Genomic DNA, 13,526 nt, shown 5'->3' with positions numbered 1-13,526 from the left:
TTGAAGCTCCTGAAAGATGCACGGACACAGACAATGAAGAAGACTTCCAGAACAGTGAGACCAGGAGCAGCAGGAGTCTTCCTTGATGCAGTCGCGGTGCCAGGCAAAGTCCAGCAAAGTCCAAGTGTCCAGAAGGTCAAAGAGTGATGTGGTTTCAGGCTTGAGTCTTGTCCCATGACTAATCAGATGACCCACCCACAAGTAGCCCCTAAATACCCTACGAAAGGGGTTAGGACGACTCACGCATCCCTCCAAGAGGAGGGGCTGGACAGAGGTGAGGATTCTCCAATGTCCTTTGGCCAGTTTCACGCAAGAGCAGACTGGTTCAAACTGGAGTACGTAAGGAGGGCACCAAATGAGTCCTTCAAAGCATTCTGGTGGTGCTGGCAAGTGTCCCCACCCTAGCCTAATACCCTGTCTGCAGGAAATCTATTGTTCTACCTTCCCCTGCTTGAGCTTGGATCAGCAATAGCTTGCTTCCTGACCCTAATAGGCTGTAACCGGGAGTACCCAAAGGGAGACCCCCAGTACATAGGATCATACATTGGATCAGCAATAGCTTGCTGCCTGACCCTAATAGGCTGTAACCGGGAGTACCCAAAGGGAGACCCCCCAGTACATGGGATCATACTTCCAGCACTGGAATCAGAGTTGGGGTATGGTTCCAATATGTTTGATACCAAACATGACTGGGTTTGGTGCAGCCACTATATAGTTAGACATCTTGTAATGATTGATGTCCTCTATATGTATCAAAATGGCTGACCACACTTACAACTCCTGGGGGTTGTAGGGGTGTCTTGCTCATGCAGGGGCACCCTCACACTTATAACCAAGCACCCTGTCTGCATTCAGGACTGAAAGGTCTGCATTAGGGGTGACTTACAGGTTTTAAGTGTAGTGACCTCAAATATAGGAAAGCTTATATCGGTCATGAGAGGTGCAAGCACCAACTCACAAAGGCTGCAATGGCCAGCCTGTAGTTACAGTTTGAGTGGTCTCTCATTGGTTGCACAATACACACTACAGCCCATGAGAGACCCCTAGTGTACCTATGCCCTGGGTACCTTAGTACCATATACTAGGGACTTACAAAGGTACACCAGTAGCCAATTGTGGATGTACAGAAGTACATACCATAGTCAATTTAGGGAGAAAGCACAGTGACTAGGGTCATGATCACCAGGATACCAGTCAGTCTATTAAAAAACAGACCGACCGCAGGAAAAAGTAGGGGTAACCATGAAAGTAGATCCTACTTTCCTACAATGGGGAGATATTCTTTCGCCCCTGTGTTATTTGGGATTTTGACTCAGTGGGGATATACTTCTTTACTTTACTATACTTTAGACATAGAGCTGGTTAGGAAAATGACAGCACAATGTTGTTATGAATGTTATAAGTGCTATATGTGATGTAATATGATAGGGTACCAGGAGTGCATGGGGAAGGCCTGAATTAAAGTTAATTTAGTCTGACTAGTGAGTTGATAACAATCTGTACAGAGGTGTGTGAGTTATAGTACGTTTTGGGTGGGCAGAAATTATCACTTCAAGTTATAACTATAAAATTATAACTATAACTTTTCAATTTCTAATATTTGTGTAGTTTAAGTAAGGTTTGAATAGAAATAATAAACTATGTTTTTCCAGCTATGATAAATCTTTGTTTTTTTAAATTTGTTTTGTAAGATTAATGTGATAGTGTAACTTACAGAGAATGTTGCAGTTTTTGTAAGGATATTGATAATATGTTAGCTCATGAGGAGATTTGATTAATCCCGGAAGAAGCAGCAGTTCACTATAAGCCGCAAAACATGTGTTGGCTGCACAACATCAAATAGACCAAATATTGCACTTGATATGAATTGAAAGTAACTCTATTGAACTTTGAAATTGTTTGGGTGACCTACATCAATACCATTTAACCCCTTGACCGCGGCGCAAAATCGACCACAGTGCTGGAGAAATAATGAGTAGGCGGGGTTCGGACGGCCCCCGGCCGTCCTCAGTACATGCCGACTGTGACGTTGGAAGGACCTCTTGGACGTCACATGCAAGGGATTAAGTAGGCAACACAGAATTTTGGAAGTAATGTTATGCACATAAAGATACGAGCTTCCAAAATGAAAATGAAGATCTAATGAGATTAACATTGTCTTGATAAGTTCAAGAAATAAATGTAATTGTTCCTTAATTTAAAAGTTTTATGTTTTTCTTTTTTGGACTCTCTACCAATTTGTAACATTTATTTTTACAGTGATCCTGTCTAAGGAGTGCTCCCAAATTAAACTTTTCTGACTTCTGGCCTCCTCAATACGGTGTGGCTAGACTTTAGTCCCTGCTAGGGGAGCTGGAATAATCTCAGAGGAATAGTAAGGTTAGATAGTAAGGTGTAGGGGTCTTTTTTTAGTATAGCATTAATGTATGCAACACCACAACATAAATAAAAGTAATATAATTAATGTAAAGAAGAAAATAATTTAAAAATGTTATTAAGTAGCACATAGCTCAACATTTGTGGTTTATTTAGATTAAAAATTAAGTGTCATGGCATGCAAGAGAGACACTAAGGGCCCTATTACGAGTCTGGTGGTCCGAGGACTGCCAGACTTGTGGTGGTGCGGAGGTGGTGGATCCAGCCACCGCCACACCAGCGGTCCACCACCTGATTATGACTCGAACAGTTGGACCACCCTGGTGTGGAAAAGTGAATTTTGCCATGTTATATGTGCCTACGTGTTCCCCATCCTATGTTATATGTGCATGATCGATATGCATATATATCCCCCTATGATCGATTAAAGACGCAATTATAGTTGTGTCCAGCTCTAGTATGCCAGTTTCAAGTTCTCGTGAAAGCAACAAGTATTAGGCCTATGTTGCCACGTTTTACAGTGTGCACGTTAATTCATTGAATTGTCCCCGTTTCTAGGCCTCAAAAGGGCCCGGACACCAGATTCAAGCTCCAGTCTCCTGAACCCACTCCGAGGAGCGATGCAGCCCCCACCTGCATCCCTGACCCTTCACTTACTTCCTGCCAAGCAGCGCGGTGCCCGGCCTGGCTCTGCCTGCCTGTCTGCCAAGAATATGTTATGCTTCTAGTTATCAGTCCAGCTTTCCTTCTTCGCATTCCTAAGCTACTGAACAATATCAACAGTTTCAGCTATGGTCTAGTCTTTCTGTCTCCATGCAAGAATTACTGTATTAATATTCATAGCATATTCCTAGCACACGCAATACATGTAGAATATATGCATGCACCAGCCTTAGTGTCAAGTAGCCTTTGCCCTGATAACTTTTGGATTCTATCAACATGTACTCCAAACACCAGATACCAGATATGCTATAGGTACATGTCGTCCTGACACTGCAGACTTTAGTCTCCTCTTCTAGTGCAGAAGTCATAAGCCCCCAGTTCTCCCCGGTAACACGTCATTGCCCATTTGCGCGCACCACTAGGTTAAAGGTCCCAGCTGCTCAGGTAGCCCCCTCCATGTTTCCGCCCATTCATGACACTTCTGTGACGTTCACATCACATGTCTCAGTGCACGCCCTGTACACGCCTTCTTTTTCCACCCATGTGTTCTTATCTTACGTTTGTCATAAGTTACGCCTACTACATGTAATGTAATGTAATGTTTTACTATATATATGCTGCACTGTCGATGAAGCGCTGCAGCTGCCTTCCTTCCTTCCTTCCTATTTTATTTCAGGCTGTCCCGTTCCAGTCCCTTCCCTTTTGCCTGAATAAATCCTTTTGACTCGGATACATCGGATCCTGCCTCTTATTTATTGAGCTATCTGTTATTGTTAATATAGTCAAAAATAGTCCCGGTAATATTTATTTATATGCCACATAATGGCGCCCGAATAGGGACGAGCCCCTTCCTCACGCGCTGGCGATGCTACGCAGGCCCCCTGACCCTCTGCAGCCGTGACGGAACTCTACTGCGCACCGGCAGATATTTCTGCTTCAAGTCTCCCTCAGGCCCACAGAGGAAACGGAGACTGCGGTCCGACATCCAGACGAAGCGGTGTGGAATGCGGTTCGTCTCGACCAGCGCCCAAGCCGAGAGAGCAAGGTCCGAGGTATCCGGAGGCCCACCTGTAACCGAAGTTTCCGAAGTTCGTAGTCCGACGTCGTAGCAGTCCAGTCCAGTCCGAGGCCTTCCAGTTTCTGCTTCCCGGTGAGTACCGTCGCGGGGGAAGTATCTAGACAGGATCATTAGTTTGTTCCTGGTCCGTTGGGTTTGGGTACACAGATCCATTACGAAGTATCCACCTAGGTGGATACGGGTCCTGACGTGTCTCTTTATGGGACCGGTATGTTCTGTACTGTTTTAGCAGTGCATCCAGTAATTCTAGTAAGTCCGTTCTCGAGAAATTCATGTGTATGTTTACCAGGTAGTATTCTGTTCGAACTGTTATTTATGTATTTTCATGTCGTGGTATGAGTGATTTGTTTTGCCATTTATTTACTGTGATTATTGTGTATTGTGTATTCCGAAAATGCCTCTGTTCTCGAAATTACGTCAGTTAAAGACCAGAAAAGGGTTACTCGAAGAAGCAGTTCCTGTCCCTCCTAGGGACAGTCCAGGACATTTTATGTATCACAAGCATGGCTTAGATGCCATAATATATCTAGACTTATGGGCGGACTATACTAAGGAACTAGAAGAGAAATATAGATGGCCCGTATCAGGTACATGGGATGCCGAGTGCATCATGCGAGTAGAAGAAGCATTATGGAAAAAGAAAGCCAGACAGTCCCAGAAAGATGCCATCGAGTTATGGCGCAAAGAATCCCATAAAAGAACCGAAAAAGAATTCAGAAAAACAGAATTAAGTAGGGAATCCTCAGAGAAAGCCCAAGAAAGGGAACTAATCGAAGAAGGTGAACGAGTTAGATCAGAACAGTCAGACAGACAGAGAAATGCCCTTATTAAAGGCATGTATCCTCTTCTTGCCGAGGGCTTGCCAAAAGCAACCCCGGAAGCACCCTGTAATTTACCGCCACCATTGGTCCCGACTAAGCTACGTCATAAACCGACCGCAGCTGATATTTTTCTTTCGTCCTATTTGGACGACACAGTACCAGCCTATGCAAATCCTGTCCCGCCTGCTCCCATTAATAATGTAATTCCTGTTCCTCCAGCCGCTGGTCCCGTGGGTCCAGTTAATGTTACAGTACCTGTTACAGCACCCCCGGCCCAGCCCACAGTACATGTACCCGCTTTGCCAGTCACTCTACCAGCACGTACAGTATTCCCCGACGATTCTAGTTTAGGAGCCGCGGGGGGAGGTTCTCCTCGTACCCCGCCTCAACCAAGACGTCTGACGCTACATGAACTAGCGTTACAGCGTACGCCAAAAGTGTCTACATACGTAGATATCATGCGAGGTCTTACTGAATGTCGTTATGATCCAGTTCCAGGCGAGGATCACATGGTCATATATTCATTACGTTTAAGACGGGTTGCCAGCTATTTGGACACCCTGCCCGATATGGGAGAACATCTAGACAGAATATATCGTTTCATCCGTACAGGAGTGAATCCAGGAAGTATTCACGAAGCCATGGTTCAAAGAAAAGTCGAGACTCAGCTCATGATTTTAAAGTTCCTGATTAACTGTTTAATAAGAGAGCAAGATTGTCCAGAAAAAGATCAAGAAGAACTGAAAGTCCTGACTAGGTGGAGTGACAATTTAGCCGATGGAAAACACAAGACACAAGGTTGCATAGAGAGTATGTACAAGAAGATTCGTAGGGAAATCATAACTATACACGAGAAACGAGAAGCAAAACAAGCAACCGAGAAAGAGTATGACTCTTCTACTGAAGAGGTAGACTACGAGAATACCGACAGAATAGCGTATGTAGGTAGAACTAGACTTTCCGACCGACATTCACGCCTAGATTACAAGAAAATTTCTCCTCCTCCAGCACCAGAACAGTGTTCTCTAGAGCAAGTATTCCAGGCCACCGATCACATCCTGAAATCACGAATAGGTTATAGCGAGCTTAGTACCATGCATGAACAAGAACTAGCCCGATCAGCAGTACGATGGACTAGTGATTCTACCACTTTTCCAGACGAAATAGTGTCCCACACGTTTCTGAAACTGCCTCCAGCCGAGCAACGACTGGTGGGTATGTATATGATCCAGCACCTCATTACACTGTATGAGGAACAGCATTCTGATCCAGGTCCTTTACATGATGTATTAAACGAGTTACTCCAGTACAGATGGAAAGGTCTAGGTACCAATTTAATTAGTGTCATTCTAGAACAGCGCCACAAATACCGAACGTTTCTGAATCCGCATTTTGTTCACGTCTCACCCCCAGAAAGTAAATCATTCTACATAGACAGACAGAATCCGTTACGAGAAGTACATCCAGTCAAGAAAGAGGGTGGTGGTCTAGAACGAGTATTTGTTTACACCCCTATCACGAAAATAGAACTCTTAGAAATGAAAAAGTTAATTCCCTGTCATGATAAAGATCCAGCAGGGTTCCACCGTGAACTAAAGGACATGCTCCGTATGGGAGAATACACGTATCCTGATATCATTAAAATGTTAAAGGTCCTGTTGCCTGCGGGCATATATGAAAAACTCAAAGAAAAAGAATGGGAGGTGGGAGAGAAAAAGATAGATTGGACAGCTCTAGAAACTGAAGATAATTCACGGGTACCAGGTACCGGTCTTGGGGATAAAGCTAAAGAATTGCCCGAGTTATTGATACAAGTTTTGCCAAGATTACTAGCCACGAAAAAGGAAGATTGGGATGCCATCTCAGCCTGTAAACAGAAACAAGACGAAGATACTAGTGATTTTTATTCTAGATTTGAGAAATGTTTCATTATTAATAGTGGTCTGAAAACAAGTAGTGAGTCGTATCCTCATCTTTTTGTTACCAAACTAGTCGAGAATTCAAGTCCACAAGTTAAAAATCGAGTCCTGAAAGTCGAAAGTACCTGGCAAGCTAATTCTCCGTCACAGATGCTCCAGATGCTCCAGTACCACCAGAACAGAATCAGGGAAGAGCAGGAACACGAAAGGAGACGTATGAAAGACACGAAAATGAAAGTATTAGTTGCACAGTCTGTTCCACAAGACAGTCAGAAGAGGGGTCCGAATCAAGCCAGTCATCCTGCAGTTCCCGTTAAAGGGACATGCAATTACTGTAAACAGCCAGGTCATTTTATAAACGAATGTGCAGTTCTGAAACACAACATAGCTACTGGTAAGACTAAAGAAAGACCACGTCCGCCTAGACAAGAACAAGTTTCACAGAATTCCCAGCCACCACAGAATGCACAACAGTCAGTTACAGCACCGCAGCCTATAGCTGCAACACAACACGTTACACAGCAAATGTACCAGTATGCACAGTCAGAGTACCCAGATTATCAGCCGTATTCATGAAACAGCCTAGAGAGGGAGGTAGGCTTGCCTCTCATCGAGATTCCTGTAGATCAAGAGGGTCCTTATGTACACAGTCAAGTATTAGGGATGGACAGAAAGTTTCTGATTGATACAGGGGCAAGCAGGACTACCATCAGTCATGACGAGGTTCCAGGGGCTCCGCTCTCAGGCTCTAGAAATGTTTCCCTTGGTTTTTCAGGAAAGCCTATTGTTAATGAAATATCGAAACCAGTTACTCTAGAAGTTGGTCCATTGTCCCGAACTACAGACTTGTTACTCACGAAATCTTGCCCAGAAAATTTGTTAGGTATTAAAACACTGAAAGAATTAGGAGCAGTCATATGCTGCTCCCCAGAAGGGGTCCGTTTGTTCCTGCGTGATTTCAAAGGTCATTATGTATTACGTGATTTTGATCCAAGATTATTGAATGTACCACAGCATTTATGGGCGCAAGGTCCAACTGATGTAGGTTGTATGCACATCACACCCCGTCGTGTGACTCTAAAGCAAGGTGTTGTATTACCATGAATCAGACAGTACAAATTGCCACCTGAGGCTGTAGCAGCCTTATCCAAAATTATTGACGAACTTATTGTCCAAGGAGTGGTTGTAGAAACTGACTCCAATGTATGTAATTCTCCTATCATTCCAGTCCTGAAATGTACTGATCCAAATGCACCTCCAGTTTATCGATTAGTGATTGACCTTCGAGAACTTAATAAATGTATTATACCACAGTACCCAGTGGTCCCAGATATTTCTTCCCTATTGACAGCCATTGATTCCGAAGCTACGTTCTTTACAGTTATCGATCTCAAGAACGCATTTTTCAGTGTCCCCATTCATCCAGACAGCCAGTTCCTTTTCGGATTCTGTTTAAATGGAAGAAGCTATAAATTCACACGAGCACCTCAAGGTTTTACAGAAAGTCCTAGCATTTACAGTCAAGCACTTAAGAGACAACTAGACAATATTCACATGCCAACTGACACTGCCCTGCTCCAGTATGTCGATGATCTACTGATCACAGCCCATTCTGAACGTGACTGCGAACGTGCGTCACTTACGGTTCTGTATTTCCTGGCCGAGATGGGGCACAAGGTGTCCCCTTCCAAATTGCAATTCTGTGTCCAGCAAGTGGTCTACTTAGGACACTTACTGTCCAAGAGGGGTAGGCAGTTGACACCTGACCGTATCCAGTTAATAGCACGTCTTCCACAGCCAAAGACACAGAAGGAGGTACGAGCTTTTATCGGCCTCACTTCTTACTGCAGACAATGGATTCCTCAGTATGCATTTCTAGCCAAGCCACTGATACAGTTAACGACACAGGAGGCAGCCGTATCGACTGTACTCCCTTGGACCCAGGAACATACACTTGTCTTCAATGAATTAAAGAAAGCTTTATGTCAAGCACCTGTTCTAGCAACACCGAACTACAGTAAGTCTTTTACACTTTTTGTTACAGAACGTGATGGTACTGCATTATCTGTTCTCACACAAGATCAAGCAGGACAATACAAGCCCTGTGCTTATTTCTCTAGCACATTAGATCCGGTGGCCCAGGCTCTGCCTGCGTGCCTCAAGTCAGTTGCAGCCACAGCACTAGCTATCAGACAAAGTGATTCCATAGTGTTAGGACACTCCCTGACAGTACAAGTTCCACACTCCGTGGAAGTTCTTTTAAACCGAACACAGACTCAGCACTTGACAATTGCACGTTTAACAGGTTATGAACTGACACTGTTTCAGCCACACATAGAAATCAGACGCTGCAACATTTTAAATCCAGCTACACTGTTACCGTCAGTTACTTCAAATCCTGCCACACATGACTGTGTGGAAGTTGTTAACACCATGACAAAGCCAAGACAAGACTTGACAGACATTGCATTACCTGACCCCGACCTGACACTTTATGTGGATGGTTCATGTATGAGAACAAGTACAGGAGAACTAGTAGCCGCGTATGCAGTGACTACTGAAACCGAAGTTATAGAAACACATCGTATTGACACCCTGTCTGCTCAAGCAGCAGAGCTTGTCGCTCTGACCCAAGCCTGCATACGTGCCAAGAACCTGAAAGTAAATATATACACCGATTCACGTTATGCATTCGGAGTCGTACACGACTTTGGAGTGCTCTGGCAAGAAAGAGGTTTCATGACTTCTCATGGAACCAAGATTCAGCATGGCCCCCTCATTCAAGCTCTGTTAGAAGCCATACATTTACCGACAGCTATCGCTATCATGAAGTGCAAGGCACATACGAAAGTCACTGATATCATTTCCCAAGGTAACGATCTAGCAGATCGAACGGCCAAGCTCACAGCTCAGACTCCAGACATTCCAGTTAACACGACACTGACACACATTCCAGATCTGACTACTTGTATGACAGTTAAGGACCCTACACAAGATGTCATAGATATACAGTTACATGCTACCCCCGATGAAATCAAGGAATGGTCCGAACAAGGAGGGGTCCAGACAGATCAAGGATGGTTAACGAAGGGAAAAGCCACATGGTTTCTCCCCGACTCCATGGTTCAAGTCATTATTAACACCGCACATAGTCCAGCACATCTAGGAGAAAAAGCCATGTTAGACAGTATCCAGAACCTTTGGTTCAATAAGCATTTACGAGCAGCAGCCAAGCAGAAAGTACGTACCTGCATGATATGTTGTCAGTTCAATCCAGGTAAAGGTGTCCCGGTGGAACAAGGTGGATTCCATCCTCCTGACCACCCTTTTGAAGTCCTCCAGATGGATTATATTCAGATGGAGCGATGTCGAGGTTTCAAGTATGTCCTTGTAGTTGTATGCGCTTTGTCCAGGTGGACAGAAGCATATCCAGTTCCAGATTACGCAGCAGCGACCACTGCCAGGCAGTTGGTTCGTGAGTTCTTTCCTCGCTATGGATTACCTAGGGTCGTGTATTCAGATAACGGCCAGCCATTCTCATCCGAGCTCATGAAACAAGTATCCCTTCTGTTAGGGTACCAGTGGAAGTTCCATTGTGTACGCCATCCTGAAGCAGCCGGTCTCGTAGAGAGACATAACCAGACCCTGAAAATCCGCATTGCAAAAGTGTGTGCAGAGAAAGGTGTAGATTGGATAATAGCACTGCCAGTTGCCCTTTTTTATATGATAATGGTTGCTCACTCCCGTTCAGGTCTATCTCCCTATGAGATAGTGTTTGGTCGTCCCCCTAACATGTGGGGTACACCTAGACCCCGTACAATAACTGATGTTGACAGTAATATGCTGACAGATTACCTTGCCTCCTTGATGTCTGCACTACAATCTTGTCGTTCACAGGTTGCCGCTGCATTTCCAGACAACACCGAAGTGAAACCGCACAAGGTCGTTCCGGGTGATTTTGTGCTGGTTCGTAATTTTGATCGTTCAAGTCCGCTGGAGCCCCGTTGGAAGGAGCCCCGCCTCGTTCTTCTCACCACCCGGACTGCGGTGAAAGTGGAAAACAGAAAAGGGTGGCTACACGCGAGCCACGTCAAGAAATTTCATGGACTTAAAGCTAAAACTTTTCTCAAGGACTGCCCCGTTCTCAAGGACTGCCCAGACAATGAATCTAAAATTCCCCTGTTAGAGAAAACTCCGCAGCAGGAGTATAAATCCAAGTTGAGGTCTAGTAAGTCAGCCAGTTTAATTGTCTAAGTCCCTCTCGGGTGAAACGGTTAGACAGGTTCCTGACATGTATGAGATAGACCCACACAGTGAGAGAGTTAGTCAAAACTCTAAGAGATGTATCATCATTCTGTTCTTTTTATTGTTCCTGAGTCTTATGGTTACATGCATAAGTTATGCGTTACATTTATGTTTTCCTATTTCACATGTACATATGTTTTCTAATGTTACAGTAGAGCACACATTTAGTGATCTGCCTCCTCACGAGTTATCCTATCGTCTTGCTATGCGTAATAATACTTTTATCCGAATGCTGCATTATTCACACCAGACCAGCAATGCCACTAATTGTTGGGTGTGTGGTTGACTCCCCCCTTTCCAGACACCGAAGGGAGTACTGCCACTCTTTCCCTATCCATTTTCACATAATGGTTCGTGTGGAGCATGGTCCACGTTAACGTCATCCTCAACTGATATGTCCCTTTTGAATCGAACATGTTTTCCAGACAAGCAAGGTCTTTCCCATAGAACAGGATTAGATCTAGAAAATGAAGTATATGATCTAGGTAATTATTCCTCGAATTTCATGGTCTTGAATGTTCAGTCCGAGACTACTCCAGATTTGCCAGCCATTTCAGTTCTACCAGTCAAAGGCGAATTATGTGTCAGAAAGAATGGTTCCGCACATGTAGGTCATAGTGATTGTACTACTGTGGTCGAGTATAGTGACCGTGGGAAATCTATTTTCAAAGCCTCACGTCATTCTTATTTTGTTTGTGGTCAGACCGCATATGTTCGTCTGCCCCTCGATTGGGATGGAACATGTTATATTGCCTTCCTACTGCCACCAGTTTTCCTAGCCCCGTCTGATTATCACAGAAACACACATCTAGTACACGTTAGACATAAAAGGGAGACTGAGTCCACAATTGTCGACCAAACTGAAACTGCTCTAGAACAGTATCAAGATTTCAATAAAGGTTTCTTTTTCTTTATAGGTCCTGTCCAGAATAGTAAGTTAATACGTAGGCTAACCAGAACCCTTGAAGCAGTAGTGAATGAGACTACTTCCGCTCTAGGTAACTTAACTGAAGAACAATCTGCTATGCGTTTTGTCGTGCTCCAAAATCGTCTCGTTCTTGACGTCATACTGGCCGATAGAGGAGGAGCTTGTAGAGTCATCGGATCTAGTTGCTGCATTTTCATTCCTAATAACGCGCCGTCTGTTTATTCAGCTATAACCAGACTTCATAAAATTGCCCATCAGTTACACCAGAATCCAGGCACCTGGACATGGTCCGGTTGGCTCTGGAGTATCATATCTGCCTGGGGATGGAAAGTATTGTCATTCCTAGGTATAGCAGTAATGATCATATTCAGTTGCTGCCTCTGTTTACAATGTGGCCCTGCGATTTGCGGCATGTGTGCTACCTCTTGTATTCCTAGTCCTAAGTCCCGTTCCAAGACAATTCGAGACGAGCAAATGATGCTATATGAACAGATAGATGGTATCATGAATATTGATGTTTCCTGATGGAAACGTAGGGCACAAGGAGGGAATGTGGAAAAGTGAATTTTGCCATGTTATATGTGCCTACGTGTTCCCCATCCTATGTTATATGTGCATGATCGATATGCATATATATCCCCCTATGATCGATTAAAGACGCAATTATAGTTGTGTCCAGCTCTAGTATGCCAGTTTCCAGTTCTCGTGAAAGCAACAAGTATTAGGCCTATGTTGCCACGTTTTACAGTGTGCACGTTAATTCATTGAATTGTCCCCGTTTCTAGGCCTCAAAAGGGCCCGGACACCAGATTCAAGCTCCAGTCTCCTGAACCCACTCCGAGGAGCGATGCAGCCCCCACCTGCATCCCTGACCCTTCACTTACTTCCTGCCAAGCAGCGCGGTGCCCGGCCTGGCTCTGCCTGCCTGTCTGCCAAGAATATGTTATGCTTCTAGTTATCAGTCCAGCTTTCCTTCTTCGCATTCCTAAGCTACTGAACCGTATCAACAGTTTCAGCTATGGTCTAGTCTTTCTGTCTCCATGCAAGAATTACTGTATTAATATTCATAGCATATTCCTAGCACACGCAATACAAGTAGAATATATGCATGCACCAGCCTTAGTGTCAAGTAGCCTTTGCCCTGATAACTTTTGGATTCTATCAACATGTACTCCAAACACCAGATACCAGATATGCTATAGGTACATGTCGTCCTGACACTGCAGACTTTAGTCTCCTCTTCTAGTGCAGAAGTCATAAGCCCCCAGTTCTCCCCGGTAACACGTCTTTGCCCATTTGCGCGCACCACTAGGTTAAAGGTCCCAGCTGCTCAGGTAGCCCCCTCCATGTTTCCGCCCATTCATGACACTTCTGTGACGTTCACATCACATGTCTCAGTGCACGCCCTGTACACGCCTTCTTTTTCCACCCATGTG

Source organism: Lissotriton helveticus, chromosome 5_1 (assembly GCF_964261635.1).
Source record: "Lissotriton helveticus chromosome 5_1, aLisHel1.1, whole genome shotgun sequence".
Lineage (NCBI taxonomy): Eukaryota > Metazoa > Chordata > Amphibia > Caudata > Salamandridae > Lissotriton > Lissotriton helveticus.
This window is presented reverse-complemented; position numbering follows the sequence as displayed.